General features: G+C 41.4%; 1 long non-coding RNA gene across 1 annotated transcript in view; it reads left to right on the top strand.

Annotated features, from left to right (window-relative positions):
* The first annotated feature begins 10276 nt into the window (after positions 1 to 10276).
* Positions 10277 to 22034, top strand: part of LOC129657315 (uncharacterized) — a 32010-nt gene continuing 20252 nt past the window's right edge. The window contains exon 1 of the long non-coding RNA XR_008716669.1: positions 10277 to 10377. This is a non-coding gene — a long non-coding RNA (uncharacterized LOC129657315). The remainder of the gene's footprint in view (positions 10378 to 22034) is intronic.

The following is a 22034-nucleotide window of genomic DNA, read 5'->3' on the forward strand; positions in this document are numbered from 1 at the left end:
CTGGCAGGCTACAGTCCATGGGGTTGCAAAAGAGTAGTGACTAAACAATAGCAACAAATATATATTGATATTCAAATATTTTATATAGAAAAGGATCAATGGAGGCAGGAGATAGATGGACTCTGGGCTGAGCAGATAGAGTCTGTCTCCTATGGACAGACACTCCAAAATGAAGATAGTAGCAGGAGTGAGGAGGAGTTGAGCCCTGCCCAGATGAGATACCACATATTCCTCATTCTCAAGGTCAAAGAGACCTTCCTGACTGCACATGTGTAGAAAGGCTCCTCAGGGGTCAGAAAGGGAGGGGGCATCACCTGTAATAAGTGATGTCAACCTACCTATAGTTCTCTTTCCTAGAATCCATCTTGGCTAGGAGCTGCGTGTGTGCATATGGGAGGATGCTGAGATAAACCAAATCTAGACGCTGAACCAGGCAAAGCAAGATGATTGGTCAAAAGAGACCCAGAAGGAGTGCTCTGTATAAGCAAGTCAAACCACCAGGAGGGCAGCTAAACTCTCTCTCTGAGTCCCCCATGTGAGTCTGTTCACATACCCTTTTCTCTCCTGATAAACACTTGTTTCACTCTTTCCATCTCTTCGTGGGAATTCATTTCTACAAAGTCAGGGCCTGTCTAGTTGGCAGGATTCAAGGCTCTCACTGCTGGGGCATGACTTCAATCTCTGGCTGGAAACTGAAATCCTGTTTCAAGCTGCCTCAGACTGAGGCCACTCAAGATCACAACTACTAGGAAGAAGACCTAAAATTTGAACCCAGACCTCTGGCAGTCACTCCATGCACTGGCTTCTTTTTCTCAGACTCTCACCATAGAATAGAATAAATATGTTCTTCCACAATTACATGAGACTTCTTGGCATATCATAAAGAAATAGTTCATGTTTTCATGAGGGAAATTTTTTCTTTTTCTAAGCCTCCCAACCATTAAGAGTTCAGGGGTTGGAGGCAGTGTTCCTTGGAACAATGGCCTTTGAATAGAGCCCTGGATGAAATGGAAATGGCAGCACAAATGTTCCTGAGAGAATATTCCAGACAGAAGCACCCATTTCTATCACATCAATGAATTTTCTTATAAGGGAAGATTATTATTGTAAGCATGAACCTGTTTTTAAGGGCTTTGTATTTTGGGGAATCTTTGTTCAGTGGATGATATTCGAGTACCATAGTTACAAGAAAACTCTCCAGCTGATCCAGAGAGTTACAGCCCAGTGGTGACCCACAGAACTGAGCTTAACCTGATACTGGGGCAAGTCCTCGTAAGACTCTAGAGCAGGCCTGCCTTTTTCTATAATGAGTCATAAAATAAATAGTTTAGGTTTTATGGGCTATAAGGTCTATTTTACAACTACTCAACTTTACCATCACCACATGAAAGCTGCCTTGATAAATGAATTTGTTTGTAATCTGATATAACTTCATTTACAAAAGCAGGGTGAGGGTGGGGCTGGTTTGGCCTGGGGGCTGGTTTGTTGACTCTGCCCCTAGAGTGAACCCCTTAGGCGCCATTTGAAGTCTGGATGGATGTCTGCCCTCCCGTGAAAGCTAGCCAACTGTTAGACTTTTTGGTTTCTTTCTTCCTTTTCATTGCCTTCCACCTCCACCATCATTCTTGCATCAGATCTCTCAGAGCTTCTCATCAGGTGCCCCATCTGTGGTGTGGGCTGGTCCATCCATAGTCAGGGATGTTAGAATCTTCCTAAATGAGGAGTAAATAGGTTCTAAGTTTGCAGAAAATGAGTAAAGGGGCACCTTTACTAAATGTAAAGAGTAAAGACCTAAGTCGGCTCCATGGATAATTTGCCTTTGCTTCAGAGGGTGTTCTGGAGCTTCTGGGGTCTTTATTTGCTTTTCCCTTCTGTGTGCATGCATGCTCAGTCACTCAGTCATGTCCAACTCTTTGCAACCCCATGAACTGCCTGCCAGCCAGGCTCCTCTGTCCATGAGATTTTCCAGGCAAGAATACTGGAGTGGGTTGTCATTTCTTCCTCCAGGGGATCTTCTCCACCCAGGGATCGATTTCACATGTCCTGCGTCTCCTGCATTGGCAGGCAGATTCTTTACCACTGAGCCACGTGAGAAGCCTCTTTTCCCTTCTACTCTCAGCTGTTTTGGAGAGCTCAGGAATCTGGGTAAAGTAAATGAACTGAAACTATAGAATAAAAATGAAAATAATTTAATCTTTGTAATAACTTTATCTAGAAACAATCTGTTTCTAGACAGATTAATTTTATAAGAACAAAACAAATATCTATAATTAATGAGTTACTACTGTGAATTTCCTGAATTTCTAGTATTTGGAGTTATTTTTCCAATATTTTATTGCCATTAATGAATACAACTGAAAATTGGTGGGAAGATAACCCTTAGTATAGCGAGATCTTGGATGGAAGTTCATACTAGGTTTTGAGGTCCTATAAAGCTTGGGCTTCCCTTGTGGCTCAGCTAGTAAAGAATCCACCTGCAGTGGAGGAGACCTGGGTTCAATCCCTGGGTTGGGAAGATCCCCTGGAGAAAGGAAAGGCTACCCACTCCAGTATACTGTCTTGGAGAATTCCATGGATGGAGGAGCCTGGTGGGCTACAGTCCCTGAGATAGCAAAGAGTTGGATTCTACTGAGTGACTTCACTTTCACTTGGGCTTCTCTGGTGGCTCAGATGGTAAAGTGTCTGCCTGTAACATGGGAGACCTGGGTTCATTCCCTGGTTCGGGAAGATCCCCTGGAGAAGGAAATGGCAACCCACTCCAGTACTCTTGTTGGAAAATTCCATGGATGGAGGAGCCTGGTAGGCTACAGTCCACAGGGTCACAAAGAGTTGGACATGACTGAGCAGCTTCACTGGTTCAAGACTTTTAATAGGGCTGTCACACTGCACTACACTGAAGGGTATCACTTGAACAAATCATGTGAAGAACATGGTAGGCCTGGCAGGAATGGTGATTGAAAATCAAGACTGACCAGCCATGTGACCTTTGGCAAAGAATGCCAGCTCCGAGTCATAGTCTCCCTATCTGTAACACAAAAAGGGCAACATCAACCTTGAAGGAATTTGGAGAAAATTGAATGAAATATTGCATGTGAAAATGCTTTAGCACTATGGGTGATACTTTTTTTTTTTTTTTGGTCCTATTTTTTTTCTTTTTTTTTAAATTTAAATTTATCTATTTTAATTGGAGGCTAATTACTTTACAATATTGTATTAGTTCTGCCACACATCAACATGAATCTGCCATGGGCGTACACGTGTTCCCCATTCTGAACCCCTCTCCCACCTATATTTTTAACCAAACTGTGCTGTAAGTGGGATCTCAGTTCCCTGACCAGGAATTGAATCTGAGCCCCCCTGCAGTGGAAGTGCAGAATCTTAGCCACTGATCAGCAGGAAAGTCTCATGCCTGATATTTAATATTCATTCAATAAATGATACTTCTTTCCAGTGGATGAATTAGCAGATGAATGAAGGCATGCAAAACAATAAACCATAACAAAGAAATTATTTTCTTAAAATTGTATTTAAACTACAGATAATCAGGGAAATGATTGGCTTGAAATCTTTCCACTACCAAGCTATGATCAATGGGGTTTTCTTATTTGTTTCAGTTACCCACAGATTTTTGTTTCCAACCACTATCTGTTCTGGTTTCCAGAAAAGCTCCTTACCCCCAAACAGTCTTACTAATTGATGCCAGAGTGCAGTGGCTTGGAAGAATGAGACCTTTCACTACACTTATAATATTTGTAGATTGTGAGAACTTAATGTGTAATAAAGTTATGGAAATTACAATATAACTCTCTATACTTTGAAGAGTTTATAAAAATTCACAGTCAACTTTCTGAATGTCGCATTTCCAGAACACAGATCTGGTCATCTTGAGAGTCTCCCTAGCCTAGAATGTGTTGACTCCTGTCACTTGCAGGTCATAATACATTCTTTCTCACGAAGCTCATCTCCCTTGCTCTTTGGCAGCACGTTCTCTAATTGTCCCCGAACTTTCCCTAAGAAAGGGGAGATACGTGGAACTCAGGCTTCTGTTTTTCTTCCTGCCACACCTGGATGTCTGCTTCATCATAGCAGTAGGAAGGCAGATGATTACAAAAAGTAGATATCTTTTTCCTTACACTAAATTTTTAGCTCTTGGCTTGTGCAGAAGTTGCACATCTTAATTCATTTTGGAATCTATAGGATCCAGTATTGATCAAGACTCAGTAAACAAAGCAATAATGTTTGTTGAATGAAGGTTTGTTTTATAGAGGATGGTATCTGTAACTGAGGCTTCACTGACCCCTGCTCTTGTTCTGTGTGTAAAATTTTAGGTAAATTCCTAAAATTTTTCTTTCTCTGTTTTCATGAGCTTCATTTAGTCTTTTATATAATTCAAATAAAATCGACTATGTGGTTTCTCAGTTCATGGGGGATTGAAATTTAAATCAGAACTTGGCATTCTTTAGACTGGAAAGCTTAAGTGTGGAAGTTACTTTTACTTCTTTTCAAGGCAGGAAGGAATAGGGGAAGAGGAAAGAGGAGGGGACCCCACCCTTTTTAAATCACATTCTTCCCAGCAGGCACTGGGCAAAGTGCTTAATGTGGTCCCTGGATGATGAGATGACTCTTACTATGAAAATCTAAAGCCAAAGTCCACCCAGCTCATGTGTGATGGAACTGAGGTGTGAACCCTGCACAGGGTTTTAAACTCTGGAGCTGTGTGTGTGTATTATAGGTGTGCTTCACCCATGATGTTGTAAAAGAAAATGAATAAAATGAATAAAAAAGGAAGACAGATGTTTCTGAGTCTATAGAGAATCATTCTTGACAGTATATTTTATGAAACCCTCAATTTCAAAAAGCAAAAATGATTATGAGAGTTCTCTGGAGAATTCTGCTGTTGGAGTAAGCTTAAGGTACATTTGTTACATCCCTGAGTTTTAAAAATAGACCCATATAGAAAACTATCATTTCTCAACCTCATTGCATGTTGCTAAAATATACTTCATCCTTGCTGTGCATCACAGGTTGGTTCCCCAAAACAATGAGAAACCAAAAGAAAAGCAAGCAGTGGGGCTTTGCCACTTATCAAAGTCCTCACTTTCTGCTCCTTCACGGCAAAAAGTAGGAAAGCTCCTAGCACAGAAAAAATTCTCCTCTATTGCTCACACAGTTTAATCAGACCATATCATTGTTATTTTATTGCAATTCTTGAGGGCAATGGTGTTCCTTAAAATAGAAAATTGTAAATTCCAAACTATAAAATCGATAGAGTTTTCTGCTGTTCCTTTCGATAACTGCACTAAGTAAGCCACCAACATATGATTGAACTCAACCCATACAGCTGACAAATTGAAAGTGTAATCTACTTGGCAGGTTAAAAAAAAAGAGTCAACTTTCATTGTGTAGTTACATCATTTCCCCTTGAAAGAGGTGGGGTAAGGAGTTGAGTTCAGGTTTTTGAGTCAGCAGTAGTTTTGAACACTATGCTAAGCCTGGCAGTGGGAGGATACAGAAGCAAATAATACCTTAAATGGCTTATAGTCTGGAAAAAGAGATAGGTATTTATATACAAATGCAATGCCTTATTATACATAAAGGGATAGAAATGATAAGAGGAGGGATATATGAATTTTGTCTGAAGATGCCTTGAAGATTTTGCTAAGAGGATGGCTTAGCAAGGTTTTGAATAATGCGTGGGAATTTTCCAGGAAAAGGATGCTCAATGCAGAGGGAATAGGAGAGGCAAGAGTACACAGACATGAACAGGCAAGGTGTGTGAGGGAAGGTACTATGAGGACTGAGAGTGCTGCAGTTTAAAATGCAATGGAATATACAATGGAGAAAAGACAATCTCTTTAACAAGTGGTGCTGGGAAAACTGGTCAACCACTTGTAAAAGAATGAAACTAGGACACTTTCTAACACCATACACAAAAATAAACTCAAAATGGATTAAAGATCTAAACATAAGACCAGAAACTATAAAACTCTTAGAGGAGAACATAGGCAAAACACTCTCCAACATACATCACAGCATGATCCTCTATGACTCACCTCCCAGAATATTGGAAATAAAAGCAAAAATAAAACAAATGGGATCTAATTAAAATTAAAAGCTTCTGCACAACAAAAGAAACTATAAGCAAGGTGAAAAGACAGCCTTCAGAATGGGAGAAAATAATAGCAAATGAAGCAACTGACAAACAACTAATCTCAAAAATATACAAGCCACTCCTGCAGCTCAATTCCCGAAAAATAAATGACCCAATCAAAAAATAGGCCAAAGAACTAAATAGACATTTCTCCAAAGAAGACATACAGATTGTTAACAAACACATGAAAAGATGCTCAACATCACTCATTATCAGAGAAATACAAATCAAAACCACAATGAGGTACCATTTCACGCCAGTCAGAATGGCTGCGATCCAAAAGTCTACAAGCAATAAATGCTGGAGAGGATGGGGAGAAAAGGGAACCCTCTTACACTGTTGGTGGGAATGCAAACTAGTATAGCCACTATGGAGAACAGTGTGGAGATTCCTTAAAAAACTGGAAATAGAACTGCCATACGACCCAGCAATCCCACTGCTGGGCACACACATTGAGGAAACCAGAATTGAAAGAGACACATATACCCCAATGTTCATCACAGCACCATTTATAATAGCCAGGACATGGAAGCAACCTAGATGTCCATCAGCAGATGAATGGATAAGAAAGCTGTGGTACATATACATAATGGAGTATTACTCAGCCATTAAAAAGAATACATTTGAATCAGTTCTAATGAGGTGGATGAAACTGGAGCCTATTATACAGAGTGAAGTAAGCCAGAAAGAAAAACACCAATACAGTATACTAACGCATATATATGGAATTTAGAAAGATGGTAACAATAACCATGTATAGGAGACAGCAAAAGAGACACAGATGTATAGAACAGTCTTTTGGACTCTGTGGGAGAGGGAAGCGGGGGATGATTTGGGAGAATGGCATTAAAACATGTATAATATCATATAAGAAACGAATTGCCAGTTCAGGTTCGATGCAGGATACAGGAAGCTTGGGGCTGGTGCACTGGGATGACCCAGAGGGATGGTGTGGGGAGGGAGGTGGGAGGAGGGTTCAGGATGGGGAACACGTGTACACCCGTGGCGGATGCATGTTGATGTATGGCAAAACCAATACAATATTGTAAAGTAAAAAATAATAATAATAATAAAATTAAAAACAAATGCAATGGAAGGGATTTCCTGGGTGGTCCAGTGGTTAAGACTCCAGGCTCCCAACGAAGGGGACATGGATTCAACCCCTGGCTGGGGAACTAAGATTGTGCATGCCACATGGCAGAAAGAAAATTTTTTAAAAATTAGATAAATAAATAAAATGCAATGGGAGGAAAAGTAGGATGACTTTAGGCTGCTGAACAAGAGATACAATGGGCAGAAATGAGTTAATGAATAGCGAGGTAGGCTAGAACCAGGCACTATAAAACACGCAAAGTGTAAGACATATTGAAGCTTGGCTTATGCTAGTTCATTACTTTGGAGTGATTTAACTAAATAACCCATTAAAAAATCTTAAAACATTTTTAATTAGTTTCAAAAGGCACAGTGAATGCACTCCCATATTCCCCATCCAAATATTAATCCCCACTCATTGTTGTTAAGTCCCAAAATAAATACAGATACTTTAAATCCTGGATTGCTGAAGTTCACATTCTTTCCTAGAAGAAGAAGGAAAAAAAAAACAACATAAAAATCTCAACACTATTAAATCCTACCTCTAATTAAAATTAGGAGTGGATTTAAATTAGTATCCAGAAATAAGCCACCAGCTTAAAGAAATGAATACAAATGTTAGAAAATGATTATATTTTCTAGCAAATATCACTAATACTTTCTAAACACCTGTGCTTCAGGCTGGAGTAGATGAAGGAAGAAGGGACTCCTATAGTGACTTAGGAAGGAGACTGAAAAAGATATTTGAATTCTTGGGACTTTATTTCAAAATTTCTTTTCCAAGCTCCCTCAAATGAAGATAGATTAAATATTTGACCCCAGAAGTACCCCTGAAATTCCTCTTTATGTGTGCAAAAGATCTTTTAAAAAGCATTCAAAATATTCATCAACCTGGCAGGAATCCCAGGGGCAATTTATGCTTTCTGACAGGAAGTCCTGCCTCATTTACAAATTTTGAATCCACAAGCTGCCTGGATTGACAAATTGTAATTTGTGACCAAGACAATCTGATACCACCCCTAGGGTAAGACATTTCTTAGTTTTAGTCCTTCCATCTGTAAACTGGAAATAGAATTGTCATGAACATTTCTTGGTGTAGCATCTATGTTGCACCTTATAAACTGGGGCTCCATCTCTCTTTTGATGATCAGGAGAGAATGTTCATTGGTCCCTCCCAGTTCCCATGAAAATGAAGTGAAAGTGAAAGTCTCTCAGGCATGTCTGACTCTTTGCGACCCCACGGACTATACAGTCCATGGAATTCTCTAGGCCACAATACTGGAGTGGCTAGCCTAGCCCTTCTCCAGTGGATCTCCCCAACCCAGGAATTGAACCAAGGTCTCCTGCATTGCAGGAGGATTCTTTACCAACTGAGCTACCAGGGAAGCCCCCTAGTTCCCTTAGAGTCTCACATTACTTCCTTAAGCTCATCTTTTTTTCACTCCCATGCAACTCTACTCTGGGTCCTTCTATACCTCGCTGAACTATTAGCTTCAATAAACATCTTAATACATCCTCAGTTCAGTTCAGTCGCTCAGTCGTGTCCGACTCTTTGAGACCCCATGAATCACAGCACGCCAGGCCTCCCTGTCCATCACTGTCTCCTGTAGTTCACTCAAACTCATGTCCATCGAGTCAGTGATGCCATCCAGCCATCTCATCCTCTGTCATCCCCTTCTCCTCCTGCCCCCAATCCCTCCCAGCATCAGAGTCTTTTCCAATGAGTCAACTCTTCTCATGAGGTGGCCAAAGTACTGGAGTTTCAGCTTTAGCATCAATCCTTCCAAAGAACACCCAGGGCTGATCTCCTTTAGAATGGACTGGTTGGATCTCCTTGCAGTCCAAGGGACTCTCAAGAGTCTTCTCCAACACCACAGTTCAAAAGCATCAATTCTTCAGCGCTCAGCTTTCTTCACAGTCCAACTCTCACATCCATACATGACCACTGGAAAAACCATAGCCTTGAACAGATGGACCTTTGTTGGCAAAGTAATGTCTCTGCTTTTGAATATGCTATCTAGGTTGGTCATAATTTTCCTTCCAAGGAGTAAGCGTCTTTTAATTTCATGGCTGCAATCACCATCTGCAGTGATTTTGGAGCCCCTAAAAATAAAGTCTGACACTGTTTCCACTGTTTCCCCATCTATTTCCCATGAAGCGATGGGACCAGATGCCATGATCTTCATTTTCTGAATGTTGAGCCTTAAGCCAACCTTTTCACTCTCCTTTTTCACTTTCATCAAGAGGCTCTTTAATTCCTCATCACTTTCTGTCATAAGGGTGGTGTCATCTGCAGATCTGAGGTTATTGATATTTCTCCCGGCAATCTTGATTCCAGCTTGTGCTTCTTCCAGCCCAGTGTTTCTCATGATGTACTCTGCACCCTTGGTCAAAATCCTTCGCTGACTCCCTATTGACCAGAGAATAAACTTGCATCCTTTAGACCTGAATCCATGATGGAACCCAGCATGTCTCTCCAAAAATGGGTTTCCAGCCACCAAGCCATGCCAGGCTGCACCTCTCCTGTGTGCCTTTGGGCAGCCTCACCACCCCCTGGCCTGAGGTTTCATTCTGCTATTTCTCACTCACTCAAACAAGCACACAACAAGCAAACACCTCTGCAGAGACACTCCTCAAGATTCTCAGGCAGTTGGGGTCCCCTCTCTTTCCTCCTATCTGTGACACCCCCCAACTCACTTTGAAATCCTTGAGAAAGGACCCCTGCTGTAGCATTCTTCATGTTCAGAAGCACACGTAGAGCTGCTGTGAAGTTTTCATTTGGTAAATGATTGCTGGATTGGATTTTCTGCCCAGACCAGCCATCAGCAGCTCAGAGTTATGTGTTTCTGGCCTCTCCTGGCCCCTCCTGGCAACTCTGAGCAGCTTAACCAAGCTCAGCAAGGGGTGGATCCAGTTAATTTTGCTTCAGGATCTGCAGGCCTGCGATAGACGATGGCAGGACCACAGCTGTTCAGACTCAGAGTGCCTTGGACTCACAGCAGGAAGCAGAGACACTTAGAGGGGCTGCCCCACGGTCAATGCCACGGCCCTGGGGATTTTCTCCTCAAGAGCTGTGAGTCGCTGTGGCAACCACATTTCCCAAAGCTCCTCTCAAGGCAGAGAGACTATTTTAGGTAAGTAGACATTGGTTATGCTCCAAACATCCCATTCTAAGGGGGAATAATAATCAGAGGCCTTCTCTTTAATGACTTCCACATTCTTCTCTCTCTCTCTGTGCACTCGATCCAGGGCCTCTCCCGCTAAGAAATCTGCAGGGATCAAGGAATGTTGCTTTCTAATTACTGCAGTGCTCTCAATCGCCTGTGGTCTATGGAGTATAGTGCAAACTTCCTCACTTTACACCCAAAGCCGGCTACTTTTTGGCTATGGGTTACATAGCCCTTTTCCCTCCAAGCTAAGTCAAAATTTGCCACAAACTGCTGTGCACATTGATGACCCTAATGTTCTTCCTAGTATCTAGCAATGGCACTGTGATAATAAGTGAAGAATGCAGAAGCACTATATTAATCCACCTTCAGCCAGAAATTGTCTTAAAACATTTTGAATTCTGTAAGGCAGGTTCACTGTAAAAGATTTTATAAATCTTTTGTGGCTCAAAAGGTAAGTAACTTGCTCATTTCTCCTGAGTCCATGAATGCACAAGCTGGATTTGAACATGATGGGCTTCCCAGGTAGCTCAGCTGGTAAAGAATCTGCCTGTAATGCGGGAAACCTTGGTTCAATTCCTAGGTTGGGAAGTTCCCCTGGAAAAGGGCTAGGCTACCTACTCCAGTATTCTTGGGCTTCCCTGGTGGCTCAGCTGGTAAAGAATCCACCTGCACTGTGGGAGACCTGGATTCACTCCCTGGGTTGGGAAGATCCCTTGGAGGGGAGCATGGCAACCCACTCCAGTATTCTTGCTTGGAGAATCCCATAGACAGAGGAGCCTGATGAGCTACAGTCCATGGGCTCACACAGAGTGGGACATGAATGAATGACTAAGCACAGCTCTTTTTCCCCACCATTTTACAACACCTTTTGTCTTTAAGTGACCCCCATATGTACCTGCTTCAGGAAGAGGTAACCAATTAACAAATGTAAGTCAAAGCCCAGAAAAAAGAATCTTTGGTTAAAAAAAAGCAATTTAAGGCTTGGTGAGAAGCTGTTTCTCTGCCATTCCAATTTATCACGCTTTCAGCTTTTCTTGGTTTATTTCTGCTTAGTGAAACATCAATATCTTTATGCTCCACTATTTTATTAAGTATATTAAACAGGGGAATTGAATTCACAAAATGTACTTTGAAAAGTACAAATGCTCTGCAAACAGAGGCAGTATTAGAATTATTATCATTGTTATGAGCTTTTCTCTTGCTGTCGTTTGTGGTTTTGTTGCTTCATCTAATCTGACTGTTTTATTGTGTACATAGATTTGGTGGAGACTGCTAATTGCTTTCCAATATCCATTTTCCCTTCCTTCCGTATTAATGAAACTTTGTGTGTTTGTTCTGTGGCAATGTTTCCAACTAAAAACTACATTTTCCATTTTCCCTTGTGACTGGGGATGATCCCATGAGATAATTTAGGACAGCTTTTATGTAAGCAGAAATCACTGGATGGACTCTTATGAATGATTCTTAAAAAGTGGACTTGGCTGGTCAGTATCTATTTTTCCACCTTCCGTTTCTTATTTGCTTATCTGGAATGAAGAGATAATGGTTGAAATTGGAGTACCCTGTGACCTTGGGGAAAATAGCAAGATACCTACAGAGACTTTATCCCTAACATCCTTGAGCCAATAAAGCAAAGCCCAAAACACTTACTCTTGAATTTCTTGTTGTGAAAGAAAAAATCAGTCCGCAACTTGAGTCACTATTTTACAAATTTTCTGTTGTGTGCTCTAAGCTAAATTCCTAAGTGACACAGTCAGCAAAAGGAAGCAGGGTGTACTGTGAAAGCCCTCGACCAGAAGTCTAAGATCTCTGAACTGGTCTTTTGGCTGCAATCTTTCCTTGTAAGGTGGCCATGTTTTAGCCTGAGTGGTCTTTCCATCGCCTTGCTTAAGATCCTTCAACACATTTTCATTGCCCTGGGGATAAAGTCACAAGTCTTTCTTGCAATTAAAAGTCCCTCTTGGATCTGGCCTCTGCCCACCTCATCATCCTTATCACTCATCTCATTGCTACTCTCCCCTCTCTGCAGACACATTAATCTTCTCACTGCTCCAATGCACCACATGGTCCTTTGGTTTTACCTTCTCATGTGCTTCCCTCATGGCTCAAGCTATGAAGAAAATGCCTATGATGTGGGAGAACTGGGTTTGATCCCTGAGTCAGGAAGATCCCCTGGAGAAGGGAATGACAACCCACTCCAGTATTCTTGCCTGGAGAAGTCCATGGACAGAGGAGTCTGGTGGGCTACAGTCCATGGGATGGCAAAGAATCAGACACGACTGAGCGACTAACACTTTCACATTTTCACTCTCATGTGCTTACAGCATTTACTACTCCTGCTTACAACATTCTCCCCCATCGTGACTCCCTCTTTAAAGATAAAAATGAATGAAACATGAATCTCTTCTAGACTGGCTTTTTTCATGCCACTGTGCTAGATGGCTCAGTGGGTAAAGAATTCACCAGCAATGCAGGAGACACAGGAGATGCAGGTTCAGTCCCTGGTTCAGGAAGATTCCCTGGAGGAGGGCATGGCAACTCACTCCAGTATTCTTGCCTGGAGAATTCCATGGACAGAGGAATTTGGTGGACTACAGTCCAAAGAGTCACAAAGAGCTGGACACAGCTGAGCATGAGCATGACACTGTGAACACTGCAGGTGATGACTTGTAATTAGTTTCTTAATGTTCTGAACTCTAGACTAGAGATTCAGTGAAAGTTTGTCTCACTTAGAATCACTTCCTGGACACTTGGTCTAATGATTGGCATAAAGCCAGCTCTCAGCCCACAAAATAAGTGTAAATCTAAGCAGATTATCTATTTTGTCTCAGAATTAGCTTTTGGGAGAAACCAAAATGAAGGTTCCAAGTGCAAAGGGTTTATTTAGAAGGTGATCCCAGGAAAAATCTGCGGGAGTAGAAAGGTGAAAGAAAGAAAAAAGGAAGCTAATGAGGGTATTACCAAGTGATTTTTGATTATTACACTGTGGACAATAGCTTATTACACTGAAAAATTCTGAGAAATAGTGTGGACTACTTCTCAGAGTTACCTTGCCAGAGGGGTAGGAGAGCTGAGGCATGAAGCCACTGGCCCTCACTGTCAATGGCAGTAACTCCCTAGTATTGCTGGCCTGTCTGGCATGGAGGCAGAGGGAGCTTGTCTGTTAAAGAAAACCAAGCCTTCAGGGAGAGAGCCTGGATGCTGGCACCTGGAAGTGAGGAGAGGCTCATGGATGGTAAATATTGATGGGTAAGAGGTAAGAGTGGGCACCCACAGTGTGTGCCACATCTCTGCACCTCTCTCAACCAAGGTCCCTCATGGATAGAATGGACGTGACCACCACCTGGGATGTTTCTGTGGCGTGAACCACCTCTCTCAACCAAGGTCCTTCATGGATAGAATGGACATGACCACCACCTAGGATATTTCTGCAGAGTAAACCACCTCTCTCAACCAAGGTCTTTCATGGATAGAGTGGATGTGACCACCACTTGGGATGTTTCTGCAGAGTGAATGAATTACTGACTGCATTTGGAGCACTCCTCTTCTGATAGATCATTAATCAAATAATATTGTTTCACATGGTTTTACATGGGAGCATTCATTTCTTCTTAGGTTAAAATGATAACCTCATCTTTATCATGAACCAAGTAGAGCCCTGCCCAATCACCTGGGGAGAAGGCCTGATAGAGATGATATGCGTCACTGTGCTTACTAGTTAACAGTTGTAATGAGTGGGGAAGAGCTCCAGCCCAAACCTTGTACTGAGAGGTGGCGGCCACTATAGACAAAGGCGAGGCTTTCTAACCAGGTAGATATAGTGCCTCTTCTTCCCAGATGCAGATTTGTGGGAATCTAGGTAAGTAATTGACCCCTTTTCATTTATAAAATAGGGATGATAATTCCTAAGATCCATGTTCATTAATAAGATTTATGTGGCAGGTGGCAAAGATTAGAGGATTAAGAAATGTAAGACAGTATAGAAATAAAGATTTTGAGGTCAGGTTATCTTAGTTCCTATTTTATCTATACCGCATTCAGAACATCTTCTAATCTAAGCTTCGGTTTCCTCTTCTGTTCAATGGGCATAATAATAACGCCTTTTCATTATTTTGCTTTAAGGATGAATGAGGTACATAAAAAGGCTTCTGGCATTGAGAAAATACTCATTAAAGGTTAGAAGCAATTATTTCATATAGGTTGATTTCAAAGGTTATATACAATTATTTCAGCATATTGGCATTAATATTGCTATTATATTTCAGACAAATATAATATAACATAATACAACATAACATAATGTGACATAGTGTGACATAATATAACATAATTTATATGTAGCTTTCATTAGCTTTGCCACTCCATTCTTCTGATCTTTACCAAGAGTGAACACATCTTTTGATTATAAGCTTTGACTTGCATTTTTTACACCAAATTCTACATGCAGATCACCATTCAGGTATTTCAGGGCTATTAATCATTTGGGAATTTTCAATTTAGAAGGGGTCCTGGGATGTCAAATGATCCATACAGAGATAATGGGTGATAATTTGGTGTTCAGTCATAAAGCTTCTACTTTTCATTCATCCCGGATCTTTTCCTTCCTATTCACCATCACTATCTTGCTGGTGGCTGGATGTAAATGAAGTATCGCCATAAATTAACTGGCTAACCAGGAGTCATCAGTCCTTTCTTGAGGGTCAAGTCACTAAATGGTCAAATTGATAATAGTCCTTTCTGGCCTCACCCAAATCACTTCTCAAACTCCAATAAGTGTTGGTCTAGCACATTTATACATCACCCTGAGATGCCTCTAAGTTGCTTTAGCCTTAAGGTGCAGAGCTGACCTATTAATAAGAATGCCTTTTACATCTAGGCTATCAGAAATCTCCTTTCAACCATGACTTTAATTGCCCATTACAGATGGAAGTCAAGTTTGCAGGAAACAGAACGTTCGTGCATTAGAAGGGCCAAAAGTTCAATGCATTTTCTGTGGGAGGCACAGTGTTACTTTTAAAGATCAAGCTCTGCTCAGATTTGTCATGGCATTTCAGAACTTAAAGGGATTGAAGGAGGCTTCTAGTCATAATTCCTTCTTTTACAGATGAACTACATCAGGCTCAAAGAGGTTAACTAACTGCCCAAGGTCATATATAGCAGCACTTTTCAAACTTTAATAAGAATAAGAATAACCTGGAGGGGTCTTGTTACAATGCAGATTCTGATCTAGTAGGTCTGCAGAGTCTGTATTTCTAACAAGATTCCAAGGGATGCAACTACTCCTGGCCCATAGATCACTCTCTTAGTAGCAAGGATATTCCAGGATGGAAATAAGAAGTCAGGATTTTTTGATACCCAATTTACTATTTTATTTTACTATACCACCTGGATTATCCCTGGAAATCACAAAGGCTTAGAGTGATGATGATCAGTTTTCACTTGAGGAGGAATGGTGTATTTTTTAAATAACTAGAGTTTGAATTTGAAAAATGTTTAAGGAAATTGTCATCACATAGATTGGTTAGCCTTTTTGTCATCAAGATGCCCACATATTGTATGATGGATACCATGATGTTTCAGACAAAAGCACAACTTCTAGGAAGAAACAATGAAATTCCAGAGTTACAGGAGTAGTACTGACAAACAGTGCTCAGCTTCTAGCTCTCTATAAAATACAACTTTTACATATATCATTTCAAGTACTGAATAAGTAAGTCATCATTTTCCTTTCTCTGTACACACTATGAGATTCTGAGACTAAATGACCTTCTCAAGGTCACAGGGCTTGTAAGTGCAAAGCATGATGTGGACCAACAAGTCCTAACTCAAAACCCCATGCTTTGTCCATTGCCCTCCACACCCTTCTGGGGATGCAGAAATGACTTCTGGGGTACGGAAGTGATTTCTGCAGAAAGGCGATTTTCAAGGTACCAAATCATCATAAAGCATGGAATAAACTCACTTTTCCCAGGCCATGAAGACAACTGAATTACATTCTTTGGATTTGTCTACAGTCAGTAAAAACGGCGCTGTGACATTTACACAACTGTAGTCCCAGAGACGTTCTCACTTACATGTTCTCACCTGGCCCTTTCCAGCAAGCAGCCAACTCCTATATGCAGTTGGAACCTGACACCTGATGCACACACGCAACCGGTAAATCATAGGACTGCATTTTCTTATCTTTAAACAGAAGGCGGATTTTGGCAAGGGGCTGCCTATTCCATCTCCATGTAGCTATGGTTTATGTGCTCTCTTCAAGAGTTGAGTTCTTTTCTGTCACGTTAAAATTCCTTTTGTTCTATCTTAGAGCAGGTGAATCAGGCAGGAGCAATGGACCAGAGATGGACATTCAGCCAGTGAGCAAAGCAATATGGGCATCCTCCCTGCTAGGTGAGGTCATCTTTCCGGAGAGCTGCATTGCATGTATTAGCTCTCAAAATGCTTAACTTTAGCACATTTACTTGGAGCAAAAATTAAAGATAAGACTCAATACTGGTTTCTCAGGTGGCTCAGTGGTAAATAATCTGCCTACAATGTGGGAGACCCATGTTCCATCCCTGGGTCAGGAAGATTCTCTGGAGAAGGGAATCGCAACCCACTGCACTATTCTTGCCTGGAGAATTCCCTAGACAGAGGAGCCTGGTAGACTACAGTCCTTGGGGTTGCAGAGTTAACCCAAAGAGAACCTTTCTTCAAAAAGGGATTGAAAAGCCAAAAGGCATATACTGACATACACAAAAGATACCTCAGAAAGAATTCACAATTAATTGTTAATAATGGATGCCTCTGGGAAGAATCAGCATAGAACAAGGTCAAAACAACTTTTTTTTTTTTTACTGTAGATATTTTTTGAACATGTGAATTCCTCACTTACTGGCAAAATAAGCACTTTGTGGAACGGCAATGGGGTGTGGGTATTGAGCTGAAGGAGGCAGGCAAGGATCTCTGGAGGCACTTTTGATATTGTTTCTTGAACTGGATATTGATTAGTCAGAGACATTCACTTTGTAAAAATCCATCGAGCTGTCTACTGGATGCTGTGCATACTTCTCTCTTTGCAAGTTATATTTTAATAAAATATTCAATATGTTTAAAGAGTTGAGCAAAACAACAAAAAAGCCTATTAGAGTAAATTCGGTAAACTGATTCATTCATTTAAGTCTTAATTTAGTTAAAATAAAACAAAAATGTATTTCATGGACTCCTTGATAGTCCAGTGGTTAAGCATCTTCTGCCAATACATAAGAATAAAGGTTTGATTCCTGGTCTGGGAGGATTCCACGTGCTGCAGGCCAACTAAACCCACGCACCACGACTACTGAAGCTTGTGCATGCTCTAGAACCCGTGTGATGCAACTTCTGGGCCCACGTGTTGCAACTGCTGAAGCTCAAGTGCCCTAGAGTCTGTGCTGCCCAGAAGAGAAGCTATTATGATGAGAAGCCCACGCACGGAAATTAGAGAGTGGCCCTTGCTTGCCACAACTAGAGAAAGCACGTGCACAGCAACGAAGACCCCGTGTAGCCATAAGTACATACATGATTCCAATATTATTAAATTATTTATAATTCAAATATTAAAATGCCAAACAATAAGGTATTTCTTGTGTTTACATTGTGACATGAACGGAGACGACAAAAGTGATGAAGGAAAGCTCCCTGAGAGAAGATTAGCCTTAGGATGGGGAAAGAAACCTATATTACAATGACACAAGGCTGTGTCTTAATTTCTCCCTGCTGTTGCAGCTAATTATCTCACACTGTGTGGCTTGAAACAACACAAGATTATTATCTTACTGCTCTGGAGGGTAGAAATGCAACGCGGTCTCATTGAGTTAAAATGAAAGGATGTTTCTTTGGAGGCTGTAGTGGGGAACCTGCTTCCTTGCCTCGTCCAGTATCCAGAGGCTGCCCTCCTTCTCTGGCTCGTGTCTCTTCTTTCATCTTCAAAGGACATTATTCCAACTTCCACTTCCAGTGTCACATGACTTTTTCTGACTGTGTGTCATTTTCTTCCTTCTTTTCCTTCTTTCACATGATGGGTAATGACATTGCATCCTCTGAGAACATCCTCTGTCCATAGAATTCTCCAGGCAAGAATACTGGAGTGGGTAGCCATGAACTTCTCCAGGGATCTTCCCAACCCAGGGTTCAAACCCAGGTCTCCTGCATTGCAGGCAGACTTTTTACAGTCTGAGCCACCAGGGAAGCCCCTGAGAACATCCAGAATTATCTGTCTCAAGATCTTTAAAGTAATCACATCTGTATAGCCCTTTTCACTACATGAGATAACAGATTCAAAGGTTCTGGGGATTTGTGTGAGCACATCTTTGGGGATGTCATTATTTTGTTGTTTTAGATTGAATATTTGTCCCTCCAAATTCATATGCTGCAACTCGTTTCCCCAACATGGGGGTATCTGGAGGTGGGGCCTTTGGGAAGTCATGAGGTCACGAGGATGGAAATCTCATGAATGGGATTCATGTCCTTATACAAGAGACATCACAAAGCTTCTTGCTCCTCCTGCTAAGTGAAGGCACAGGGATGGAGTCTGCAATCCTGGAGGAGGCTCTTACCAGACATCAAATCTTCTAGGGCATTGATCTTGGATTTCCCAGCCTCCAGAACTGTGAGAAATAGATTTCTGTTGTCTGTAAGCCACCTGGTCTATGGTATTTGGTTACAACTGCCTGGACAAACTAAGACATCTGGCTCCCACAGTATATAAGTGACTCAAAGTAATAGAATCAAAGGCAAAGTAGTCAGAATAATCAGTTTGGGGCGTCAGTGGGGTTGAGAGGCAGCAGGTGTCAGGTAACATTCTGGTGCTGAAGGAAGAATAAAAAATCAGAGGGAGACAGGTGTGCATGAAGGCCCTGAGGGATGCTAGAGATGAGAGATTACCTATACAGGTTCATGAGAGTGCAATGCAGCCGGCTAACCCAGGTCCAACCACCATGAAGGGCTTTCCTGTAAAAGCAGCCTTTTAACCGATGATGAGTAGGAAACAAATGGGAAAGAAGACTGGAAGGAGAGGCAGAAGAATCAACCTGTGAAAAATTTAGTGGGGTAAAGGGGAGGAAGCAGAGTACATGCGTGGCAACATGATGGCCAAGCTTAAGGAGAGATAATTTGAGGGAAAACATCAGGATGGAGACAAACAATGCCTTTTCCACCACCTGGAAGACTCCCTGATTACTGTTTGATTCATTTGTCTCATCTTTCAAGGGAGATGAGAAGGCATAAAGAACTCTAAGCATAGGAGAACATCTCTCAAGGACCAAAGACTCAAGCTTAGGAAGGTAACTTCAAATCTGGGATTTTGGGGATTCCCAGGTGGCTCAGTGGTAAAGAATTCGCCTGCCAGTGATGGACACCTGGATTTGATCCCTGGGTAAGCAAGATCCCTGGAGGAGGAAATGGCAACCCACTCCGGTATTTTTGCCTGGAAAATCCATAGACAGAGGAATTGCAGCCTGCAGTCCATGGGGTTGCAGAGTTGAACAAGGTTGAGCAACTAAGCACAGATGCACTGGGGTTTTGGGTACCATCTTGCAGGAGGGAGCGACCTCAGGTGAGCAGAGTCCCTTGTAATCTCACCTGCTATAGACATGTCCTCATCAGTAGCATCTTCATAGATGCTTCATAACACATCTGCACAGAGTTTTTGGAAGCTTGATAGAAAAACAGTTTAACTTTGCAAAGTGCCTTTCACATTCTAAAAACGACCTTCAAGTTGATATGCTTTGCAGGTTACTTAATATGCGAGAGGGGTTGCAAATTATGAATTATGTCTTTGTCATCGTCTTGATTTCTATGCAATTAGGGCTCTTCATGTCCTTTGTCTAGGCAGTTTCAGAGTTAGACGACCTGTGACACTATACACAGGGCTATACACAGGGAACTGAAGGTTTAAATATGATACTACCTGTGTTAGTTTTTTTTTTTTTAACCATAGTTTTTGGGCTGGCATTCATGTTCTTCCCTGGTCATGCCCACTCTGGCTGTCTAAATTATTCTAACGGTATTCTCAGAGTGAACTCTGTATTCCAGACAGATACTTTTATCTTCTGTTTCTCTGAATCAACCTTTACTTCTCCTCCTCCCTGCCTTTCTTCTTGCCAGCATCCTGCCCATCATCCCTGGAATGGAAAACTCATCCTTCAGGGTCTGAGAGCCTGCATTTCTCAGTAAAGCTTTTCCTAGATGCAAAATATTTTCTCTTTCTTAGTTCCTTTGACATCACTGGAGCAGTGATGTGTGGTGGAGGGACATGCACTTTGAAGTTGATAAGTCCAGGCTGGCCATAGAATAGCTCAGGGGGAATGAGCTCAACCCTCAGAGTTTCATTTTTTCTACTTTATCACTCAGCGAACAAAAACAAAGCTAAACTCTACTTAAGAGGGAAAATGCTCTTCAACAGCCATCTGCCTACACTTTGTTCTGATCTCTTAGGGATTCAAAAAGCATCTTTAGGGTGAGTTGGCTATATTTGTCAATATGTCTTGATAAATCTAATTGGGTGCAAAATGTGATGACCTTCTCATCCTCAGAGAAATGCCAAGAGCAAAGACAAAATAGTCAAGGTTCTAGAAGAACAAAAAGTAATAGGACATAGAAAAATGGCTCATGCAGTTATTGGGTTTGCAAGTCTGAAATCGTCAGTGAGGCAGCCTGGAAACTGTACCAAGAGTTGATGTTGCAGTCTTGAGTCCAAAGACAAGTCTGGAGCCATCCTTCCTCATTTGGGGCCATCAAGCTTTTCTCTTTAAGGCTTTCAACTGATTTGTAGAGGCCCACACAAATGGAGGATTATCTATTGAATTAAATGCTGTTGTTGTTATTCAGTCCCTAAGTCTTTTCAGCTTCATGGACTGCAGCATATCAGGCCTCCCTGTCCTTTGCTGCCTCCCAGAGTCTGTTCAAACTTGTGTACGTTATGTTGATGCCATCCACCCATCTCATCCTCTGTCACTCTCTTCTCCTCTTGCCTTCACTCTTTCCCAGCATCAGGGTCTTTTCCAATGAGTTGGCTCTTCATATCAAGTGGCCAAAATACTGAAGCTTCAGCTTTAGCATCAGTCCTTCTAATGAACATTCAGGGTTGCTCTTCTCTAGGATTGACCGTTGGTCCCCTCTTAAAAACTCTCTTATAGCATGCTGTTTGACCAAAGAAATAGGTGCCATAGTCCAGACAAGATGACACATAAAATTAATCATCACAAGTGATTTTTTCTGCTAAGGACTTGATATGAATTAGCAGTTCCTGAAGGCAGTTAAGGAAGCTGGAAGTAGTTGTGGAAATGTTGTATATGGGGAAGAGCTCAAGATATTTGAGATGGTTCTAAGAGAGGGGGCCCTGTGCAGTTTGATAGAAAGTTACCAGGAATGAAAAGAAGGCTATGAGATTTCTCCAATATTTCTCAGGCAAAGAGACTTTCAGTAAAGTATGTACAAATATATAATATATTTTAAAATGTTTATATTTAAATATTATATATATATATATATATATTAGGAAACTCATTCTAAGTTGTGTTCAGTTAAATCCTTACTCGTTAATCTCAAATCTTTAGCAATCTCTGAAAAGCATTTATTTTAGGATCACTTTGGAGAACTAA

The sequence above is a fragment of the Bubalus kerabau genome, chromosome 7, assembly GCF_029407905.1.
Source record: "Bubalus kerabau isolate K-KA32 ecotype Philippines breed swamp buffalo chromosome 7, PCC_UOA_SB_1v2, whole genome shotgun sequence".
NCBI lineage: Eukaryota > Metazoa > Chordata > Mammalia > Artiodactyla > Bovidae > Bubalus > Bubalus kerabau.